The sequence below is a fragment of the Ursus maritimus genome, unplaced genomic scaffold (assembly GCF_017311325.1).
Source record: "Ursus maritimus isolate PB19 unplaced genomic scaffold, ASM1731132v1 scaffold_3, whole genome shotgun sequence".
NCBI classification, from domain to species: Eukaryota; Metazoa; Chordata; class Mammalia; order Carnivora; family Ursidae; genus Ursus; species Ursus maritimus.
The window spans coordinates 78,526,096-78,550,427 of NW_024425563.1; the positions used below are offsets into that span (position 1 = coordinate 78,526,096).

Consider the following 24,332-nt stretch of genomic DNA (forward strand, 5'->3'; position numbering starts at 1 on the left):
TCCTTATTAATTATGTGAGCCTTAAGTTTTGTTTCTCTGAGATCTTTTGTTTCTGAGATTCTGAAAATTAAAATTTCTCTGTACTTTTGTCGCTCAAATGTTTCTTTACCATATATATGGTATATGTGCACATGTATGTGAGCATTTGCAGACACACATTATGACCCACGGTTTTTACATATTCACTAATGCCTTGGTATAGAAACTAGCCAAAACCTAACATTAAAAATATTATTACAGGTAGTATTTGTTTTCACTTATGGTTCATGATAAATTATATTTTTTATATTTAACACCAATATATTTTTTAATTGCTGCTTTTTTTTGATTCACAAAATTTATTTTAATAAATGAATGCCAGATTTTATGTTTTCTAAATCACTATGACTTTTCTTCATATGGCTTAAAAGTGAAAACATGAAAAATGTCATGGCTATTATAATTTTTTGTTTGTTTTTTTTATGGGTGTCCAAGTATAATTTACCTTTGATTATAGAAGCTGTGAGCAGAGACCAGATTGCATGAAACTTACCTGAACTAAAGTTAGTCTTGTCATAAGGTACAACCTCATAACACTTTAGGTTTTTTTATAACTATAAAGCTGCAAGTTACCAGTAATAAGCATTTTCTATAATAACTATTTGTTTAGGGAGACTTAATGTATTCCCAGGTCCTAACAACAGATCAGTGGTTAAGAGGCAGCTATTAAAGGACACTGGATTATGAGCAGTTCTGCAGCCCAAGGAGATAACAAGTGTGTTAAGTTGGGCAAGAAGAGGAGATTGGATGTTATTTAAGGAATTAGTTCAGGTTCAGTCTCATGCATATTTATCTGCATTCAAATAAGAATAAACTTGGAGAAGAGGTCTTCATCTCTGAGTGGTTTTGAGATTTAGAAGCATTGATATTCGATGATGAGGAAACATCTTAGACGGACCATTATTGGCCAGGTATTTTGGTTTCTAAGAAATATAGACTCTTCGGTTGATAATCAAACTCTGTATATGGCCTATTAATCTATAAAATAAGCATTTTGTTAAAGTTTGTATTGGCACCTTTTTGGAAGGGGCTGCTCCATTGGCAGTCTGTTGCCGGAAACAGGCAAATTACATCCCGATGGAAAAGAGGAGCAGAAAGGATCCTGTCCTCCTATATTTCTTCAGAACATACTCAGTTCAGTTTATTGTTCCTCTTTGAAAATGCAGGTACTCCCTGGAACAGATAAACCTATTTGTCACAAGAGAACTACCTTAATAAGCAGATTGTATTTTTTTTTCTTTAAATACCGGACCATGTAATTGACAAGATAGAATGAAATTTTCATGAAAACAGAGGAAAACTTTAGAAATGATTTTTCTGAGGGCTTCTCTGGCTAGAAATCTTGGGACAGGTAGCTAAAGGTGGGAGTGCCAAGAGCTAGAAAAGAGGTCATATCATTTTGCCTATATTCCCAGAAACTATCGACTCCTTGAAGAACCAACACATATGTTCTACTGATACATACACAGGAGTATCTGTGATAATCGAGTAGAGTCTTACATATGGTTGCCTTCTAAGTCTTAATGTCCTGTATTCCCAATGCCATTAAGTGTTAATTTAAGTTTTGTAAACCCTAAACAAATGAAACTAACAAACCTTTAAATGTGTGGATTAAATGGCAATATTGTTGTTTATCATTAATTTTTATTTGAATTGCTTACACCAAAGAAATAAGAGGATTCATAAAATGTTATGATAAATTTTACTGGCGTTCCATTTTTTGGAATTTGCTTGGTCTCATCCAAAGATGGGAATTTCTTTTGTCAGGAAGATGTAGTTTTGTTTGTTGATAGCACTACATTAGGTTTATCAGTGATGTTTAAAAAGTAAATTGTCTTCTATCTGTTGTATAAATCATATTAACATAATAATAGGTTGACATGTGCAGGCAATCTGTTTTTGTTTGTGATACATTACTAAAAGTTGTGTGTGAGAAAGTTAATGTACACATTAAGGGGGAGAGGAACTCTCTTTCGAGAGCTAAAAATTATAAATATTTTTAGTTATTCCTTTTTTATGACACAATCTTAATTATATATTTTTCAACATATTTGTGTGTGTAATGTCTCTATATATACACACACAAATAATTTCATAGAGATACATTTATATCTCCAATCGAGGTTAGAGATTGGATGTTTTTGTTGGATCAAATTTCTGTCATTCTCCCAACTCTTAGTGTAACCATACTTATGCTTGTGTCCTGGATATCAGTAATTTTACTTTTCTAATCTACAGTGATTGTATAAGAGGGGCCCCTGAGTGGCTCAGTCAATTAGGTGTCCAACTCTTGATTTTGGCTCGGGTCATGATTTCGGGGTCATGAGATTGAGCCCCGCGTAGGGCTCTGCTCAGTGCAGAATCTGCTTGAGATTCTCTCTTTCCCTCTGCCCTTCCCTGACTTGTGCTCTCTGTTTCTCTAAACAATGCAATGTTTAAAAACAAAGATTTAAATGGACAAAATGCAATTAAAAATCCGATACACGGGGCGCCTGGGTGGCTCAGTCGGTTATGCGTCTGCCTTTGGCTCAGATCATGATCCTGGAGTCCTGGGATCGAGTCCCATATCGGGCTTCCCGCTCAGCGGGGAGCCTGCTTCCCCCTCTCCCTCTGCTCTTCCTGCTCATGGTGGCTCTCTCTCTGACGAATAAATAAAATCTTTAAGAAAAATATCCAATACAGAATTATACCGACAACATTGCTGCTGAACAGATAAATGTGAAAACTCTGTCCAATAAAACCATTGATTCTTGGGTAGTTTTGAGTTGAATCAGCTGTAAATGATCAAGCATTACTTGATGTTAAAAAAAAGAAGGGGGAGCACCTGGCTATCTCAGAGCATATGACTTTTTTTTTTTTTTTTTTTTTTGAGAGAGAAAGAGATGGGGAGAGCACAAGCAGGGAGGATAGGGAGAAGCAGGCTCCCCACTGAGCAGGGAGCCCGACACAGGGCTCCATCCCAGGACCCTGAAACCATAACCCAAGCTGAAGGCAGACGCTCAACCTACTGAGCCACCCAGGCGCCCCTGAGCATGTGACTCTTGATCTCAGGATTGTGAATTCAAGCGCCATTTTCTGCACAGAGCTTAGTTAATTCTTTTTAAAAGAAGGATGTTGACATGTAACCTTTCAAAGTACCCATTACTCAGAAGTTGTCTTCATTAAGATTTTTTTGCAGTTCCAAATAAAAGACAAGCTGATTTAAATAGCAGACATATTTACTGAAAGAGTGTGTTGGGTAATTTACAGAATTGAGGAAATTGCAGATAGAGCCAGGCTGGGGACTATGCACTTGCCACGAACCCTGCACATAGGCATCATGCTTACACTGCTCCCATCAGTACTGGTCACCTGGAGCTGCTGTTGCTTCCCCTAAATCTGGATGTTTCTGCCACAGCCAGGATGGGTCTGTCTCACTGTCCCTTCATCTCTGAGTCACTCTCTTCTCATTCAAAGTTCAGGACAGGTCCATCTGATTGGCTGAGTTAAAATAGTTGGCCAAGTTCCAGAGGCAAACAAGGTAGGCATTACAAGCTTTTGATTTCTAAACTTGGATGTGGCTACTACTTCCTGACATAGTTTATAGCTTGAAAAATTCACCAAACGAAATGTTTCAGTGACCAAAAACAAATGAGTAAAAAACTGAGACAAACTTCCATTGTAAAGTTGAGCTAATAGCACTTTAAGTACTTCTTGAGGATGCTATCTCTAAACACTCCTCTCTTAAAATGATTTGATTTGACACTTCAAGAATACCTGATTACTTTAATCGGCCAACTCAACTCAGGTTGAGAATATAATAAAGTAGAACTGCTTGTTTGATTATTTTGTCTGTGAAGAAATAGGAACAGTTAAACAGTTAATTGGTATAGATGTAAATGAGATGATGTGAATGGAGACCTTGGAATGGCATACCTTTTATGGTGGAATATTTTAATAAATGACAGATCAAAGTCTATTATAGTCCGCTCAGTTTACTCTTTAAAAATCTACCATTTTTCCACAGAAAATCATTAACTGTACTGTCTGTCAAGGGGCAAATAGAATATCTTCTATAAACAATTATTTAGTGCTTACTGTGTGCATGCACCTGCACTGTTGCTTACAAGATACACACTTTGATGTGTGAGGACTGCTGCTCTTCGGCTTCCAGTGCATATCATCTTTAATCAACTTGGCAGGATGAAGTGTTGCTTGTGGAAAGTAATTACAGGTTTTCAGTGGCAATGACAGAGTAAAGCTAGCTCGATGGTGGTTGTCATGCTGAAGAGTGTACGAAACACATACATAAACTATGGGCTCTCTGTAGAAAGACCCCTTCCAGAGATAATGATAGAGCTGCTTTCCGGGACTGATAGAATCTGAGAACAACCTGATAGGGGGTGCAGCCTTCACCTTGGGGGAACAGCTGTGCTATCCATTCAAGAAGATCAGAGAAGTTAAAAAGAAAATATTAAATAATGGGCAAACACTGCTGGGTACGTGCTCTGAGATGCATTTACATTGAAAGAAATGTTATAAACGTGGGAGTGGTATTGAAATTTTGATTACTTGGGAAAACAGTTCAAACGTGGTCTTGCTGCCCTTTCTTTTCAGGGAACTACGCATGACAGAGCCAAGGACCTTGCTGTAGGTCCTAAGTAAATTTTGATGTTTAACTGAAGTAATGTGTTTACACTGTGATTGAATTGGCGGTATCAGAGACCTGGTGCTTGGTGGAAGGAGCTGCGCCTTGTGCAGCGGCATCTATATTTCGTATCACACCTACTGCCTGCCTCTGAGACTGGTTCGTGTGCAAGGGTTTTCCTTCAGTATACTTGTATTGTCACATGCTAGATCGCAGTGTGTAGAATTTTCTTTGGCTTATTTTTCCTGTTCCCTTACATTATGTCGTCTTTATGGATGCGTGGAACAAAATATATTGGCTATTCCTCATTCAGTCATTCAGAAATACCGGCATTTGACAGTTATTTATTGAGTGCCTAATGTATATCAGGCATTAATGCAGGGGCTAGAGCCAACAAACATGAACGGATTGCCTCCCTCATGGAGCTTGTGTTCTCATACTCTGTGCGCTTGGACGTGTGTTGCATTCACTTGAGCCCCTGCACGTTGTTGCTGATATTGGTGTAGTGTTCTGTATTTGGCTTGACCCTTTGTCATGCGTTAGTAAGGATAACCTGGCAGTGAGGGATCAGGGTCTGAGGAAGCAGTGTGCGCTAGAAATGAAGACGAAGAAATTGCAGGACCTTTAAGGCCAGAAGTGGAGGGGCGGTAAGAAGAGTAGGCAAAGGTATGCATTAAATGGGGGCATTTATTCTAACATTCATTCAGAAAACGTTTCTTGAATCTCTGCTATTGGATGGGCATTTTTCTAGGAACTAGAGGTATAGCAGTTATCCAGACAGATGAGTTTTCTGCTGTGATTCTGTATTTTATAAAGTGAGGGAGATACACAGTAAACCATAAGAAAATTAGAGATTTTTGTATAGTAAAATATGCTCTGGAGATTGGTGTCCAGAGGAACATAATTCTTGATCTGTTGCCTGGGTAGGCTGCTCTGAATATGATGGTTAATAAAGGTCCTCTAAAAAAAATAAATAAGATAAAAAAAAAAAAAATAAAGGTCCTCTAACCGGAAGTAAGAGGAAGATGCGGTGGGGGGAGCGGCTATGTGCAGCCACGCAGGTGCCACTCAGGCAGGGGGGGTGGTTCGTGCAAAGGCCCGAAGGCCCAGGGAGCACTCTGTGTTCCAGGAGCAGAAGGGCCAGTGTGGCTGGAGCTTAATGAACAAGTGTGAGGGTGTCTAAGAAGAGTTGAGAGAGGTAGCCAGGTTCAGATGGCATATGGTCTTCTAGAAGAGCATCTGCAGTGCGTGTGACAAAGACTATTTCCTTCTTTCCTTCACTAGAAAAATTGCTCTCTCAATATTAAGAAATTGATACAATATTAAGAAATTGGTAAGTAGAAGAAGTAAAAAAAAAAAAAAAAAAAAAAAAAAAAAAAAACAACCACAATTGCCCTTGACCAACCAGGGGTGTAAGGGCTCTGACCACATGCCCCTACACACACACACACACACACACACACACACACACACACACACGGAGTCAAAAATCTGCATCTAGCTTTTGGCTCCCTAAAAACTTAACTACTAATAGCCCACTGTTAACGGGAAGGAAGCCCTACTGATAACATAAACAGTTGATTAACTCGTATTTTATGTATTATGTGTATTAAGTATTATATGTATTTGGTATGTTGTCTTCCGCTAAAGTATGCTGTAGAAAAGAAAATGTTATTAAGAAAATCATAAGGAAGAGAAAATAAATTCACAGTACTGTACTGTACAAAATTTGAGTATAAATGGACCCACGTAGTTCAAACCCATGTTGGTCAGGGGTCAGCTCTATACTTTTTAATTCTGCACTCAGGTATAAATAACATTGTGGCACTTTTATTTCTCTTCCTCTTTCTGTCCTCATCCTTTCACATGCACCCACATGCGGGCACAGACATGTGCGCTCACATACAGAACTTTTAATTAAATTGAAGTTTTTGGTTTTTTTTTTTTTTTTTTTTTTTAAGATTTTATTTACTTATTTGGGAGACAGGTGCATGAGCCAGGGGAGGGGCAGAGAAGCAGACTCCCCGCTGAGCAGGGAGCCTGACCTCGGACTTGATCCGAGGACGCTGGGATAGTGACCTGAGCCAAAGGCAGATGCTTAACCAATTGAGCCACCCAGGCGCCCTGTTAAATTCAAGTTATACTCCTTACATGTTTATTTTTTATTTTTATTTTTTAAAGATTTTATTTATTTATGTGACAGAGAGACAGACAGCGAGAGAGGGAACACAGCAGGGGATAGGGAGAGGAAGAAACAGGCTCCCAGCTGAGGAGCCCAATGTGGGACTTGATCCTTGAACACCGGGATCACGCCCTGAGCTGAAGGCAGACGCTTAACGACTGCGCTACCCAGGCGCCCCTCCTTACATGTTTAAAATAAGTTATTGGCACTTGCTCTGTTAAGAATGTTTGTCTAGGTCATCAAATGTAATGATAAGAAATAAGACAGTATTATATAATATATAAAATATACAATAATATATAACAATTAATATATGAAATACAATTTTAATGATAACATCATATGGATATACTGAGCTCTGTGGCTCATTTCTTTTTTTTTTTTTAAAGATTTTATTTATTTATTCGACAGAGATAGAGACAGCCAGCGAGAGAGGGAACACAAGCAGGGGGAGTGGGAGAGGAAGAAGCAGGCTCATAGCGGAAGAGCCTGATGTGGGGCTCGATCCCATAACACCGGGATCACGCCCTGAGCCGAAGGCAGACGCTTAACTGCTGTGCCACCCAGGTGCCCCTCTGTGGCTCATTTCTAAAAGCTTCAGTTTTTTAGCATAACAAATATGAATGCCATAAATATTTGAATATAAAAATATGTGTCTAAAACTCCAATTTCCTTAGCAGAATTTCCCAAGGTGGAGACATATCAGAAGTCATTATTATTATTATCATGCCAAAATTTCCACCTAAAATTATAAGCACTGTATGAGAGTGTCTTCATCTTTACTCCCTTTGAAACACTGGTTATTATCATTTCTTAAACATCTGAGTCGACAGATCACAAGTGGTATCTTTTATCTGTTTCTTCTGTGGCTTTATTTAGGACAGGAAGTGAAGTTGTTTATTATATTGTTGTTTTAGTTATCTATGTCTGCATAGTACACTACCCCAAAGCACAGTGGCTTAAAACGACAAACATTTATTATGTCATAGTTTCCATGGGTGAGGAATTCAGGCGTTGCTTAGGTGGGTGACTCTCAGTGTCTTACGGATTCAGGGTGATCTGAAAGCTTGACTGGCGGTGGAGGATCTGCTCTTGAGGTGTCTTGACCCCATGGCTATTGGCAGGAGATGTCATTGCCTTGCCACATGGGCCTCTCTGTGTCCTGTTTGACTGTGGTCGCTATCTTGCCCCACTGTGAACGATGCAAGAGAGCATGAGGAAAAATTCGTAGTATCTCTTATGACCGAGTCTGTTAAATTGCCCAGTGAAACTTCGACTCTGTGCAGTTTGTTAGAAATGAATCACTAGGGAGCCTGGATGGCTCAGTAGGTTAAGTGTTGGACTCTTGATTTTGGCTCAGGTCATGATCTCAGAGTTGTGGAATCAAGTCCCGTGTTGGGCTCTGTGCTCAGCACAGAGTCTGCTTGTCCCCCTCCTGCTACTTCCCTCCTCCCCCCTGTGCGTGCTCACTCTCTCTCAAATAAATAAATAAATAAAATCTTAAAAACATAGAATCACGAAGTCAGGCCTACTACTTAGAGAAAGGAGTATCAGAGAATTTGTAGACCTATTTTAAAGCCACACAGAAGTTTTTACCAGTTTCTCCCTGGCATTTAATAGGCATTGACCATGTTGCTGCAGCTATCATTACTATCAGACAACTAATGTACCACCTCACTACCATTAAGGGCTTTTTTATGTGTTTTTCATCTATTCCAATGACCTTGCTGCCAAAATTGTGGGTTTTTTTTTAAATTTGGAATGCCACAAGTTAGCTTATAATCATTTTTATAAGATAATCTGTCTTGTAGAGGTTATATTGAGGGAAAAAATTTGTCATAGATTCTGTCTCATAATTTGATCATTTTGGATTTCTGCTTAAATGAGTTTTGACTTATGTTAAATCGACAGGTTTTTCATGTGTACTGTTTGTATTGTTAGTTTATCATTTACTGTCTAGGATTGTAAATACTATTTATTTCAAATAAGATAGATTCAGGATAGAAGAAAATGTTTATATAGAGTTTTGTATTGTAATTAGTTTCTCTCCTGGTTCCAGCCATTTACCTTACTCTTGAAGCCTTTTATCTCTTTGGCTCTCATTAACAACGGTCTATCTAAAGCTCAGTTTCTCTCAGCTTCCAAATAGGGATGATGAAAGAAACTTATCCACAAGTAGTTGTGGTGCTTAAGGGAAAAAGAAGCTATGATATATGTTAGTTATTGCTTTGTTGGTGGTGGCAGTGGTGATAATCTGAGGACAAAAATCAGCACATTGAAAATTAGCAAGCTTGTGTGAAATTTGGCCAGTTGGAACAGGCTCACTTATGGATGGTAAAGGGTACATAAAATTATAATGACTACTTTCCGTTTTAATGGAATAAGTATATTTTATGGAATAAAGGATGAATAGGAAGTCTGAGAAAGAATTGGTATCATTCATTCAGTTATTGCATATAGGCAAGAAGCAAGAGTAAAAATAAATGACTCAAGCTTTTGAGTTCAAATGGCTGGCTGAACAGTGGTATTTTCAGTTGTAGGGGGAAATTCTAGAGGAGAGCCAGGTTCAGGAGAAAGCAGTGGTTTTGCTTCCTTCCATGACGAATTTGAGATGTTGGTGGCTACCTAGCAGCGAGTGAAGTTGGAGGATTGACACTTCTGAGATAAAGGATGGTAGTAGATATGTAGTTTTATTGAGGTGACAGTTGACATGAAAAAGCAAGAGCAGAGGGCTGAATCTGTGGTTAAAGCATTATATTTATAGGATGGAAGTGGGGAAGAGAATCAGAGTCTCAAGGGAATGGTGACATTAACGTGGCATCCAGTGCAGCAAGAGAAGGAGTTTGTAGTTAGTTAAATGTGAATACAGTTAAAGAAAGATGATTATAGAGAAAATACAGTTGAATTTGACATCATGGGTATTAGCATAGTTAGGCAGAGGACATAATGAAATACATTAAGCAATGAATGAGTCCTAAGGAAGTAGTTAAAGGGAGTTTAGTGATGAAGACATTAAGAAAGTCAGTGTTCAAATTCACCAGAGTGGCCAAATTTTTAAAAAAGACTCAATGCTAATTGTTGGCCAGTATACATAACAACTGGAATTTAAATACATTAGGCATGGGGATGCCCAATTTTACAGCAACCAGTTAGGAAAATTCTTTGGTAGTATCTAACCCTATGAGCCAGCAGTTCTTAGAATATACCTAAAAGAAATGAGTGCATATGTCTACTAAAAATTCTGTGGAATCATTTGCAATGGCTCTCTTAACTGCAAGCAACTCAGATGTTCTTCAACCAAAGAGTGGATAAATCTGTGCTACATGTGTACGCTGCATTGCACAGCAAAACAACGACAACAAAAGAACAAAATACTGCTACATGCAACAACAGTTCTAAATCTCACAGATAGAGTGAAGAGCCAAAGAAGCGAGACAGAAAAGAGTATGTGCTGTATGATTCGATATACACGAAGTTCAAGAACAGGCAAAAACTAATATGTGCTCACAGAAGTCAGAATAGCAGTTCTCTCAGGCATGGGTAACTGAGCAGCAAGGACAGCTGTTGACTGCACTGGGCATGGAGGCAAGTGAATCAAGTCCAAAAAAAATTAAAACAAACAAATAGTAAATAAGAGGGAAAGTCAGAAATAGCTGAGGAAAGAATAGCTAAGAACTTAATTACGTGAAGCCATTGATGGGTCTATAATTCACGATCAGGGAACCAGAGAGGAAGAACGACCAGGTAGAGCTATAGAGCAACGTGCAAGTCTCTCCTGTCTCTCTTTTTATTCTTAGAAGTCACAGTTTGTTACTTTGACTTGGGAGGAGGGGAGCATATAAATGAAAAGCTTAATTCTTTCCCACCACTTCCCAGTATCTCTTGTACCTCAGTCTTTAGCTCAGAAAATTTTTACCAAGTACCTCTTACGTTGCCCACATTGAAGTAGGTATTAAGGATATGCTGCCGTTGAAAGGTGGTGTCTACCTTAAAGGATTATCAGATAGAGAAACAATGTTAATAGATGTACCATGGAAGCCTGTGGAAGAGTTCTCAACTCCTGAGGTGAAGAGAAAGCCTGGGGGAAATCTCAGGTGCTGCACAGTGCGGTTATGACACACAAAGGAAATGGTGGGATATGAGACGAGGGCAGTAACTAGAGGCCAGATAATAAGGGGACTCATTTAGCGTTGTGCCCTGGGAAGCCTGCACACTTGAGAGTGGCCACATTTGGGTTTGAATTTCACGACTTGTCTGTAAAGTGGGGAAAATGGTGTCCATTTTGCAGGCTCATGAGAATTAAAAACATAAAGCCCCACTCGTTGTTATTTTAGTGAGGGTAGCCCTGTCACGACGGGGAAGCTCTTAGAGGTATTAGGGAGAGAGAAGAAGAATTGGATTTATTGTGGTTTCGCATTGGCCGCTTTAGCGGGGTCTGGGCTGGAGGACTGCAGAATCCAATTTGGATGACCAGTGTGAAGGCTGCTGTGGAAATCCTGGAAAGTGAAGACAGCCCGAAGGGAGACTGCCCCTGTGCAGGTGCAGGAAAGGTGAGAGATGAAACAGGAGAGCGTACAGGACGTCCTGCGTCGCTGCATGTGAACATCGAGGGAAAGGGAGAGATTTAGGTTTCCGGTTTGGGTCATCAGATGGACTTGGGGCGTTTTCACTAAGGACAGTGTGCAGGTGGAGCAAACTGCTCATGCTTCCTCGCAGCTTTCCACGCCATTTCAGCTCTGCTTCCGGCCCAAGGAACCACTGTCTTTTCAGTGTCCTCTTGCCACCTTCTCTGATAGATGAGGACCGTGGCTGCAAGCTTCCTGGACACCCTTTGCTGTCGTTTTCCTCTCTTCAGCCATTTATCAGGCTCTTCAGACGTACTGTCCTGGGAAGGGTTTTCTTGTCATCGTGTTCTGTTTACCATACTTAATTTTATCGTTGTCTTTTTTTGTTTCAGGTGTCTCTCAAGTTCTCTTTCCATTCCCATGTTCTCTAAAGCTCATCTTTGGTTTTCATCCTTTTAATCATTATGCAAGTCACCTTGTCCCATGTGGCCAAACTAGTTTCTCAGCCTTTTTTGCCAACCATGGTTCATGTGACTCTAGTAATTAACTCAGAATTCTTTTTGGGGATGTCTGATTTGGGTTGAATAAGTAAGAGAGGAAAAGAAGTAAGAACGGACGGTGTGTGATTGGAGGGAGAATGAATAACTAGGCTGTGCCAGTACATTCAGTAATTAAATAAACCCCAAACAGTATGTGTCTGGTTTGCTTTATATCACGTTCACTGGTTGTTTCATCTGTTTTTGTAAAAGAACCTTTAGATGTTATTCTCATATTTATGATATTTTATGCACATTTTCAGTTGAAGTACTTACTGCATATTTATAGAGAGATCTGAACCATTAAATCTTAGCCATTATCATGGAATTTTTTTTCTTTAAAGACAGATTTTAACTTTGGTGCAGTTATAACACTGTCTTTCCTTTGGTCAATTTTAATCTTTCCATACTCTGTGTGTATTTCACTGAAAGTTTTTGTAAAACATATTAAAAACCAAACTTTGCACCAAAAATAGACTTTTCCTCTGCCCATATAAAATATTTAGGTGACTGAGTTCACCAGAAATAGTAAAATAATTCTTACTTATTGATTGTTGGTTTTGGTTGTCCAAATAAGACAGCTTATAGAATCTGTAGGTTTAACAAGGTTGGCTTTAAAACCTTTAGTTTCTTCAATTCAGCAAGGCAACCACATATTGATGTGGTGTAGGAGGAAAAGTGTGAAGTGATGGTTATGTAAGAAATGCTATTCAGTACCTGTGGTCTGGGAATGTATGGGCTAACAGATAAGCGTCCAGTGACATTACACATCAATACCATATTATACATTTTAGCGCTGTAATCGAATGTCTTAAGATGAGTTGTTAGCAAACAAATTATTCTGAGCTGTTTTCCTGTTTGGATTCAATACCAGTTGGTGCTGGCATATAAATAATTGTGATACTTCAGGACTGTCATGCATCTCAATATCAAAAAATCAGACTTTCGGGGCGTCTGGGTGGCTCAGTCGGTAAGTGTCTGCCTTTGGCTCAGGGCATGATCCCAGCGTTCTGGGATCGAGCCCCACATCGGGCTCCCTGCTCCACTGGGAAGCCTGCTTCTTCCTCTCCCATTCCCCTTGCTTGTGTTCCCTCTCTCGCTGCCTCTCTCTCTCTCTCTGTCAAATAAATAAATAAAATCTTTCAAACAAAAAAAAAGTCAGACTTTCAACAAATCAGTAAGCAAAAATTAACAATCCAAAGAAAAAGAAGCAAAGTATAAGAAAAGACATTTCATACACACACACACACACACACACACACACACCCCACAATAAACATATGAAGGTGTTTATCCTCTGCCTAGAGAAATGCAAATCAAAACATTGGTATAGCCTTTTTTTCACAAATATTTTTTTTAACTGAAAAATAAATTTTTTGTTTCTTTATAAAAGATTTTTTGGAGAGGCTTTTGATATTTGCCTTGAATCTATTTGAATATAAATTAATTTGCAAATTTATGGAGGCTGGATTCTGGATACATTCATTGGGAGATTCTGGGTGATGAATTTGGTGGATGAAAATGAATTTCAGAAGTAGTTTGTACTGTGATTGAAATGTAGATATAGAATAAATCAAAAGCTTCCTGAATTCAGCCTTTTTTAGAGTAATACAGTTCTTCTTCCAGTTTATCTGGGCATCGAAAAAGGTCAAACACATTTTTGTTAAGAATTAGTTGAAGAGCTTTTCCACCAGTAGACAGTGACAAAAAGCTTTCAGGCATTGACCTCCTCTGTTTGGGGTTTCATAAGATTCTACTTAGGAGTTCATTTCTACAGCTGTTACAATTTATTTTACATATGAGTGATAGTAAATGTATAACCATTTTCACAAAATGTTCTCAACTCACTTAAGAGTATTTGGAGGAGCCTATACTTATTGAATGTGGCGGAAGCACAAGCTTATTATGACAGCTGAGACCTGTGAGGGAGTCTGTCCACTGGTAAGCAGTCGTGCCCTGCACTTATAAATCTTAAATCAAAACCCAGATTTCAGGTAGACAAAGGAGATGTACCTCATTATGATCCAAATGCCAGGCAATTTTTCTTTCACTCTTCAAATTGGTTTATTGAATAGAAATGCTTTTGTGTTTTTTTTTTTTTCAAGGTAATTGAATGGCTCCTGTAAGACTGTCTCTGTATAATTTTATAAAAAATAATGCATTAGATGCACACAAAGAAATACATCATCTGGTAGATCAAGGAGATGACTGAATGAGGTAGACTATATTTCCATGTATATTCCATCTAAATATATTACACATATTTTCACTGTTTTATCATCATGTAGACAGAGCTGGAATCATTAAAAATAGCTAACCAAAAATATAGTTATAAGATTCTGTATTGCCTCTCACTTCTCAGAATCAAATCCTAGATAAGGGAGAAGGAAAATAAAGAAGAGAATGACTGAAAAAATCAAAAGGTTAAAGTATAAGGAAGTGGAAAATGGGCTGCAAATAATGGCAGTTGGTTGAAGAATAAGGTATAGTTTTAAGATAAATTTATCCTTGAGACAGCAACATTATATGTTTACGTAGAGCACGATAGACTTTCCAAATCTTTCATATGGGTTTGCAGTAAAAGGCAGGTATTCAGAAAAGAAAAGGAACCCAGAGCAGATTAAATAAACTTCTGAATATGTAGCTGTGAGTCCCCAAAATGAGCTAAAAGGACCTATTGCAAATGGGATTTGGTAATTTCTTGAATGAAATCCAAATGTGTGTGTGTGTGTGTGTGTGTGTGTGTGTGTGTGTGTTTGTTTGGTCTTTTCTTTCTTTCTTTCTTTCTTTCTTTCTTTCTTTCTTTCTTTCTTTTTTTTTTTTTTTGTTGTTGTTGTTAAATAGAGGGCAAAAACTACACAGACACCACAAAATGAAAAAAAAAATATTATGCATGGGTTAGATTTGGCCCTGGAGATCTTAGATCTAATATGATTGGGTTTGCATTGCTTTAGGAAAATTGTAAGGCAGTATTTAGAAAGAAAGTATATGGTGAAATTTAGCATTTCAATTTGAGACTAGCGCTTTGGTTCTAATGAACAGATGCTCAACTGTGTATTGAGAGACCTGATGCAATTAAAAGATGTTTTTAGGTGGGAGGAGATCATTCAGCCATGGATCGCCTGTCAGCTCTGCCTTGGCCAGCTTTCCTTGTGACAGATGCAGTTAGTTTTTCCTAAGTCTATTCAGCCAGCCATTAATTTGGCAGTGGTCTCTCCAACAATAACTTATAAGACCCGGGTTTGGAATAAGACTTACGTGTCTCTTTTTTAATATATCAGAGATCAGATGTGTCAGTGCAGTGATATGAACGTGCTTGATGATGAGATGAATCACACTGACTTTTCAGGAGAGAAGAGAGAGACTGAAATTGGAAACAGGACATATCTAGTTGGGAGAATCTGCTTTAATATAAGGTATATATTTTGCGTTGTAAGTCTGTATATGTGATAGACACAGAGAGATACAGCTTCTTAAAATAAGGGTAAGAATACTTCTTTTTGGAGTAAATGGCTCCATCATCAGTGGTGTATAGTGGAGGACACTATTTTTTACAATCATAGATGAGGAAGCAGGTGCATCTTGAGTAAGAAAGTGGAGCTTAGAGACGCTGTCATTTACTGGAGGCAAAATTTGATTCAACTGATATGCTTTCCCTTGTCCATTCTTTTCCTTTTCTTTCTTCATTTCTCTTCAGGTCAGAGGCTGGCAGCATAATTAAAATTTGAATTATTTATGAAGAGCCATTAAAGTGGGTGGCTTGCAGATTAGTCAAAGACAGCAGAGCTGACACTAAGCTGCATTTCTTTTACTCTCTCACAATAAATGATACCTTGACTATATGCCTTGAAAATAAGCATGACATTGAAGCTTTTAAAAGAAAAATGTATAAAACATTGTGACCATTTACACTGAGGCGAACACAAGTGTGTATCTATAATCATTATAATGTGCAAAATACCAAGTCTTTGTGTGTGCATACATGCATAAAAGATGTTTCTCTGCCAATAATTCATTAATATTGAATAGAAATATAATTACCAAGGGGAACAGTTTTTTTGTAGATATATAAAGATATGACTGGAACTATAAATATACACACATGGGTATCATTAAGTGTGCATTTTATATTTGGACAGGGACATTGAAACAGTTCAGAAACATCTGTCACCAGCATGATGTGTTGAGAAGCAAAGAAATGGAAATGGGTGTCTGTTTTCTCAAAAGCATTAGGATTTGTAAACATAAACATCTTTTTTTTTATCTGTCAATTAGAATGAGTTTATGGGTCTAATGCAATTTTTGAAAACAGTGACAGCCTATGTAATAATGTTAAACTGAAATATTCTCCAAATTAACAGAGAGAAAAAAAAACCCCATATGATGTGTTTCTTTATAGCCTCATCCTAGTCTTGGGGGAAAAAGCATATTGTGATATGTTTCATTTTGCATAGTGATTGAGGCAAACCTTTCTGTTTTGCTTACCATATGCATGAGTTTATTTGTACCATTTAGAGGAAAATCAAACATACCTTTGCTTTCCGAGCCTTTTCTTCCACTCGGTGAAAAATGGCCCAATTCTAATTCCATTAAAATTGAAAAATATTAAATGTATCATACCTTTATTTTCATTTTTAATATGTCTCTTTTAAGATGTCCCTATGCAGAATATATTAATGCTCCATTGATATAATCACTTTTGTCTAATATTTATTCAGTCACATTCATTTCCAGTTTCAGAGTTGGTTCTCTGGTTAGGGTCAACCTTTTTTTTTCTTTTTAAGATTTTATTTATGTATTTGAGAGAGAGAGAGTGTGAACACGAGCCAGGGGCGGGAGGGGCAAATGGAGAGGGAGAAATAGAATCCCCGTTGAGCAGGGAGCCCAACTTGGATCTCGATCCCAGAACCCCAGGATCATGACCTGAGCTGAAGTCAGATGCTTAACTGACTGAGCTGCCCAGGTGCCCCTGGATACGGTCAGTCTTACGGGTTTTGTTGTTGTTGTTGTTTGTTTTTGAGGGGAAAAGTGTTTTTTGTTTCTTTGTTGTTTTTGAGTTGGTGGTAGTTCTTTTTTGTTGTTTGTTTTTTAAGAGGGAGAGAATGTGTGCTGCCACAGGTGGGCAGGGGTGGGGAGGGGCAGAGAGAGAGGGAATCTTAAGCAGCCTCTGTGCCCAGTGCAGAGCCCAATGCGGAGCTCAATCTCCCGACCCTGAGATCATGACCTGAGCTGAAATTGAGATTTGGATGCTTAACACAACTGAGCCACCCAGGTCCTGTGGTAGCAGTGTTTTAAAAGTAACACCATGCAGGTTTCATCATTCAAGTTTGAGTTAAAGTTCTATTTGTCTGGAGCCAAATAACCAACGCATGATGTTTTTCCTGGCTTGTTGATGTGTATATATCTATAAAACAGTAACATATTTTTCTCTCTCTTCTAGTGCTCTCTTTTATACGTCACTAAAACTCATCCAGCAGATTTCTACCTGTAGGTCCATGGGTGTTGCATGATAAAATAACAACAGTATCAACAAATACAATAAACTTAGTGCTTCTTGTTATTTGTTAGCATGGGAACATTCCATGCTTTGTCATTTTCAGAAAAAAGGACAGGTTGGTCAGCTTCCTCATTAGCATTTGAAATTGGCATTAACCTCTGAATAAGTCATTCTCGCAGGGAAAGATTAATCCATTCTAACACTTTGAATGCCAAGGTCATTGAAAGAAAAGTACCAGTAACACACCAGGATTTACCAATAGCATTTATGCCATTTTCTACTGAGCGTGAAAATGTGTCTATTTCTAACATTCTCTTTTCTCCATTTGGTGTTTATAATCTCTGTCATACAGTGGCTTCTATTTGATTGGAAATGATGAAGTAGAATACTGTCCTTACACATAGGTGGAGCTGCTACCTTTGTGGCCATCTGGAGTACTTAGAGAGGCAGTGTGCTAGCTCATCAGTTTGTATCTGTCATGGATTAGTACCTGGCATGAGCCTTCATGGGGCGGGGGGGCTTATTAAAATAGAAATACCATGGTTACATAGTAGGTTGGCCTCAGTCACTCTTGACATTGTGAGGAAAAAAAGGAAAAGAGTGGTCTGAGAAGTCTGAAGATGAAAAGATTCTTAGAGCTGAGCATGCTGCTAAGGAAGCATATACATATATATGTATGTGTGTATATATATATATATATATATAAAACATTGTATCATTTAAATACTATTTATGTATATATGTATATGCGTGCATAAGATCGATTGAGTATATGTATATAAATCATTTGGAACTAATGTTCCTTGGACAGACTTTCAAACAATTTGAGAGCTACTGGTGTAGGTTTTATTTTTTATTTTTTTTAGATTTTATTTTTATTTTATTCATGAGAGACAGAGAAAGAGAGAAGCTGGCTCCCTGCTCCGAGCCTGACATGGAACTCAGTCCCAGGACCCTAGGATCAAGACCTGAGCCTAAGGCAGACACTTAACCGAGTCACCTAGGTGCCCTGGTGTAGGTTTTAAAAAACAGTCTTTACAGTTGAATAGCCTAGAACAAAATCTTCTTCTGTCAAACTGAGCAACTTTGAGCAAGTTACTGCACCTTTCTGAAACCTACTTCTTCAACTGTAAACTGGTACAAATAATGTCTACTCAATATGATTGTGTTAAGGATAGAATGCTATAATATGTGTAGAACTCTTAGTGAAGTTCTATCATATAGTCATTAGATAGTAATGCACGTGAGAGAATGTTATCTTGAAAGTCATATTTTACCTATTTCAAATATTTGCTTAGAGGTAATCTTTTGTAATTGTCTTGTTTGAATTATTTGCATATTATTTCAGGGGCATAGTGTTACTCTTCAAGGAAACCTTTAGTTTCCTATAGTAAATACTTGTTGTTTTTGCTTCTTGATATTTCTTTGCACTTCTTACGGAAAAAGTACTTGTATTCCATGTGATCCTGGTGGGATTGTCAGTAGTGATGTTGATGTTGATGTTGATGACAATATCATTAATAATGACCATATATGACACTTGCTGAGAGTCAGGCACTATTCTAAGTACTATATTCTAAGTACTTATATATATATATATATATTATATTAGTTTATATATATAATATTAATTTAATGTATATTAACTCATTTAATCCTTACACCAACCCCATAACATATCTACTATAATCATCTCAATTTTATAGACCCTTTCTGCCCCGAACAACAGCAATAACAATCACAGCAACAACAAATGGGACAGGGAGAGGTTAAGAAACTAGCTCAAGGTCACACAGTTAGTAAATGGTTGAGTTAGTAGTCAGACTCAGGCAATAGGGATCCAGAGTCTGGACTCTTAACCACACACCATATGTAGAGACAGGTCCTCAGGAAGGGCCTTGTTCCTCACTTCCCACTTGCATGAGCATGTGACCCCAGCCAAGCCTAATTTCTCAGTTCTTTAGCATTCCAATATCAGTGTTCCTGAATGGTTATGCTTATGTTTTTCTACCTACTTTAGAACCCCTAGAGCATTTAGGACTGAAAGTAGTATGTTCTCAATCCAGAAAGATGAATTTTATTTCTTATGTTGTGAAGTGTTTCTGAAATACTTTAAAATATTTATTCAAATGATATTCATTAGCCATTTGATATTTAAAACATGTATGTCCAGAGACCTTTTGGAAACTCTAGATTTGTACAAAAACATTTGCCATTTCAGTCCCTCATTGTTCCCATTTGTAAATGGGATGGTGTGATGGTAAGTAGCAGAAGGGACCTTTAGATAGGCTCAGTGACTGAATCATTTACGTTCAAATTCAGACTCATGGCCATAATAACTCAAATATGTATCATAGAAATATTACACAGAGGCTCATATTATAGCTTTACATTGCTTACAAATAGTTCAGACACCAAATGTGATGTGAATGTTGTACATGTACATACAAAAGGACACTGGAATATCTATAATTTAAAATACAATTAGGGGCGCCTGGGTGGCACAGCGGTTGAGCGTCGGCCTTCTGCTCAGGGCGTGATCCCAGCGTTATGGGATCGAGCCCCACATCAGGCTCCTCCGCTATGAGCCTGCTTCTTCCTCTCCCACTCCCCCTGCTTGTGTTTCCTCTCTCGCTGGCTGTCTTTCTCTGTCGAATAAATAAATAAAATCTTTAAAAAAAAAAAAATAAAATAAAATACAATTAAAAAAAATACATTTTGCATTTCAACCTTATTATTATTAAACTGTTTGGATTGAGGCCTTACATAATGGTCCTTTCTTGGATAGAAGATGACAACTCCAAAAGAGTTCATCTATGTTTCTATCTATCCCTCATCTACCTATTGACCTATCATCATTGATGCAGCTACCCATTTCTATCCCAGTATTTATTTAGGAATCAGATATAGGATTTAATTTTCTTAAATAATGATATTTTTCTTCAAATAAGTAGAAAAGACATTTTCAAAAGTACTGGCTTATGTATTCCTCTTAGGTAAGATGAGTGATTATTGAGTGAAATCACACAGGGGTGTGATTAATTTTTAAATACCTTCAGAGGAGCTTTCTTGGTGATATATTTCATCTTGTCATCCTAAACTGTTTCAAGTGGCACTCTGGGTTTTAAACTAGAAATTCATGGTTTTTTTTTTTAAGATTTTGCTTATTTGTCAGAGAGAGAGAGAGAGCGCGCACAAGCAGGGGGAGCAGTGGGCAGAGGGAGAAGCAGAGCAGGGAGCCCGATGTGGGGCTCAATCCCAGAACCCTGAGATTATGACCTGAGCTGAAGCAGATGCTTAATCAACTGAGCCACCCAGGCATCCCGAAATTCATGTTTTTTTGCAGAGCAGTAGTGATTGTGAATTATGAACCTTAGTTCTGTAATTGCTGGTGACTCAGAAAAATTTATCTAAGGGAGGGCTCAAATGGTGGACCTGTCAGAAATGCCCAGGAGTAGAAATTTCTGAAGGAAAACAGTATATACCATTGTTGTCCACCAAACTGGACAGTTTTACTGTTTTCAGATTGACCAGGGAACTCTGTCCTTGGCTAAAACTCACAGAAACGCTGTTTTCCTCTTTCTCTGTAGGGAGAAGGAGTAGGTGGAGACAGCACTGAGGGACTGTAATTGCTTAAGGAAATAGGGAGAAAAAGGCACCGTGACTATAAAATGGAGAATATTTGTTTTACTTTATTCATAAGAGCGAGGGCTGGGATTCCTTCCCTTTTCAGCTCTAATATCATCAAACTTTATCTGTGTGCATTGTGCCTCTTTCTCTTCAGTCCCAGAGAAAACGTCCTTTCCTCTGCTGGAAGCTAATGGCTTTACCTGTTTTCAAAAATATTTGCCTCCCATCTCTTTCAACATTGGGGTCTCCCTCCACCAACAGTCTCTGTTCCTATTTTATTTTCAATCTCTTCCACTTTGCCAGCTCCTGCATCAAAGCTTATACGTTTATGCATGCTCTAATCTTTTCCATCTTTATAAGATAAAACTATAAACAAAATAAATACTCTTAAACCCTGTGTTCCTTCAGCTACAGTGTGTCTTCTTATAGCCGAACTTATACCATAGCTTACCAGATTTTCACATTTCCATGAATCAGTATATTTTTCTTAATGTGAGAACTAGTCGAAATAGTCTAATAGTCTAACAAGTCTAATAACAATTACTATGTCTCACCAAAACTTCTTAAAAGTAAGGTTATACATCATAAAAAGAGAAAGGACATGTGCATGGTTATTCTGTTCTGACTACCTGTTTTAAGGTGCAGATAGTCCTGGAGTGTAGAATTCTTACTCTCATTAATCTCTTCATGTCTTTGTTGTGATCTCATTATTGTAACTCAGTGCCTGTATTCATATTTTAGGCATCACCACATTGGCTTTAAATCAAAACAAGGAGTGTGATTTAATTCAGTGGATTGAGTTGCCAGTTGTAAATGGAAATTATCCCAAGATGCATATGCATTTTCCCTGAAAATAGATGACTGGCACTGAGTGTGTGTTTTTAGTGTCAAGCCAGGGGTAATGTATATGATTGGTGGTAAAATATAGACTGCTGTGGGCTTGGGGCCAGAATCCTGTCTCGCATTCTGTGCCAGTCCCTTCGAGGAGCAGAGCTGACTAGAGCTGATTTGCTCAACTGGAATGCCTTATGTAAGATACCATACTGAGTGTCATACAAGGAGGGAAAAACGAATCATTTTCTCGATTGAAACTCACAAAAGCTTGCTTGCTTTTCCTCCCTCCCTCCCTTCTTTCCTTTCCTCTCTCCCTCCCCTTTTCTTCCTTCCTCCCTTTCTTTCTTTCTTTCTTTCTTTCTTTCTTTCTTTCTTTCTTTCTTTCTTTCTTTCTTTCTCTCTCTCTCTCTCTCTCTCTCTTTCTTGTTTTATAATGGAAAGTATTAAAATTTGACACCAACGCAAATAATAAAGACAGTATATAGTATAATCTGGTTAGTTTTGGGAGCAAAACAGAATATTTCCAAATTATAATAATTTAAGTGAGATTGTTTCTGCTACCCTCATTGTTGACATTCCTAATGAAGTCTTAACATATGTTGTGGGTAAGGAATTTAAAGTTTTGAAACGTATGATGTGTGCACTATTTCCAGTGATGGTGCTGTAATCAGAGCATGTACTAAGTCAAACCTTTAATGAAATATAGCTTTTTAAAAAGTTTTGCTTCAAATTTTAAATAACGTTTTGCTTCAAATTTTAAATAACTTAAAGTTTCAGGTTATTTCAGTTCTCTGTGTTTCTATTTTGTAAAAATAATATTATCATACTATCTTCTAATGAATGATTTGGTTAAGGGTTTTTGTCCATAAGCATAAATTTATAAGTTAGGTTATAACTAACTAACATTTTCAAAACAGGACAGTAAACTCATTTTGAAAGATTCAAATATACTTTTAAAACAGTTCAGGATGCCTGGGTGGCTCAGTCAGTTAAGCATCTGTCTTCAGGTCAGGTCATGATCCTGGGGTCCTGGGACTGAGTCCCGCATCAGGCTTCCTGCTCAGTAGGGAGTCTGCTTCTCCCTCTCCCTCTGCCTGCTGCTCCCCCTGCTTGTGCACACACACTCTCTCTCTCTCTCTCTGACAAATAAAGAAAATCTTAAAAAACCAAAAAACAACAAAAAAAACCCCAGTTCTTATAATGCTATACCACTAATCTGTTCTCTTTTCGAAGTATAAGCTATATATGTGAAATATCCGTGTATATATATCTATATTTTCCTGTACCCATAAATGTATTCAGTGATCACATGCTCTACACAATCAGTATTACTCTATGGTCCAACTTAATGTGATTGTTAGCAAGATGTATTAGAAAACAGCGAATTGTACAAGGAAAGAATAAATTTATACATTTATATATTCTTTTCAGTACTGGAAGCCTAGTGTTGAAGCATCCGACAGCAACTTGGAAAGAAAATCAAACTGTGATAGTCAGGTTTTAATTGCTATGCACAGGCACATATACATATTGGAAGCCTGAAGTATGAGTCTTAGTAATCCAGAATGATCGCTTCAGTAATTTGACTGAATATATTCACTTATGTAAGAATGAAAGTACTAAGCTGAAGGGCATTTGGTTATTTAGTTTACACGAAGAAAGGAGATCATAGAGAAAACCTGCGGCAGTAACTCAACACTGCCTCTAGTGGGAGACATTTAGCTGTTTGTTGATCATTGACATTTAGGAACCATTGAAGAGACTGTCGTTAGATGCATCATCAGTCTCTTCCACCCATTACTGTGAACTATGTGACTCATCTGAGGCACCTTATTCTGATCACATGCTCAAAAGCTGTTTATCTTTTGGCTTTTTAAGAAGTTTCACCCTCAGGGAGAAAATGCATAGGTTTTGCCAACTACAGTAATCCAGAAAATGATATTTCTCATGTCTTATGAACTGGTTAATTTTTTCCTTAATGAAGTATTTATCAAGAACTCACTAATGGGATTAGCTTTATTTTGTATTCTGGGGATAAATCAGTGAACAAACAGGCAAGTTGCTTGTTCTCAAAAAGCTTATATTCTGGAGTAGTAAGACAGACAAGATACACTGACACTGAGAAGAATATAAGAAAAGACATGAACATGGTGATGTGACACAAAATAAGTAGGGGAGAGAAAGGTCTGCTTTGGAGTGTGGTGATATTTAAATTAGGAAATAAAGGCTAGGAACATTTGTTTAGTAAGTGAGGGAGGAATGGTTTTCTAAGCAGAGAAAACCAAATATTCTGACCAGGTTAGAGTTTTAGTGTATAAAAGAAGGCTAATAGGCTACAGTGAGGCTGGAGACGTAGGGAGAGGTCAGATTAAGTAGATCCTTGTACATCAGTGAGTTTGAACTTTTTCTAAATGCAATAATT

The 24,332-nt window shown here is 37.8% G+C and overlaps 1 protein-coding gene across 2 annotated transcripts in view; it reads left to right on the forward strand.

Annotated features, from left to right (window-relative positions):
• CACNA2D1 (calcium voltage-gated channel auxiliary subunit alpha2delta 1) overlaps positions 1–24,332 on the forward strand; it is a 480,944-nt gene that overhangs the window by 144,894 nt on the left and 311,718 nt on the right. The window lies entirely within an intron of this gene.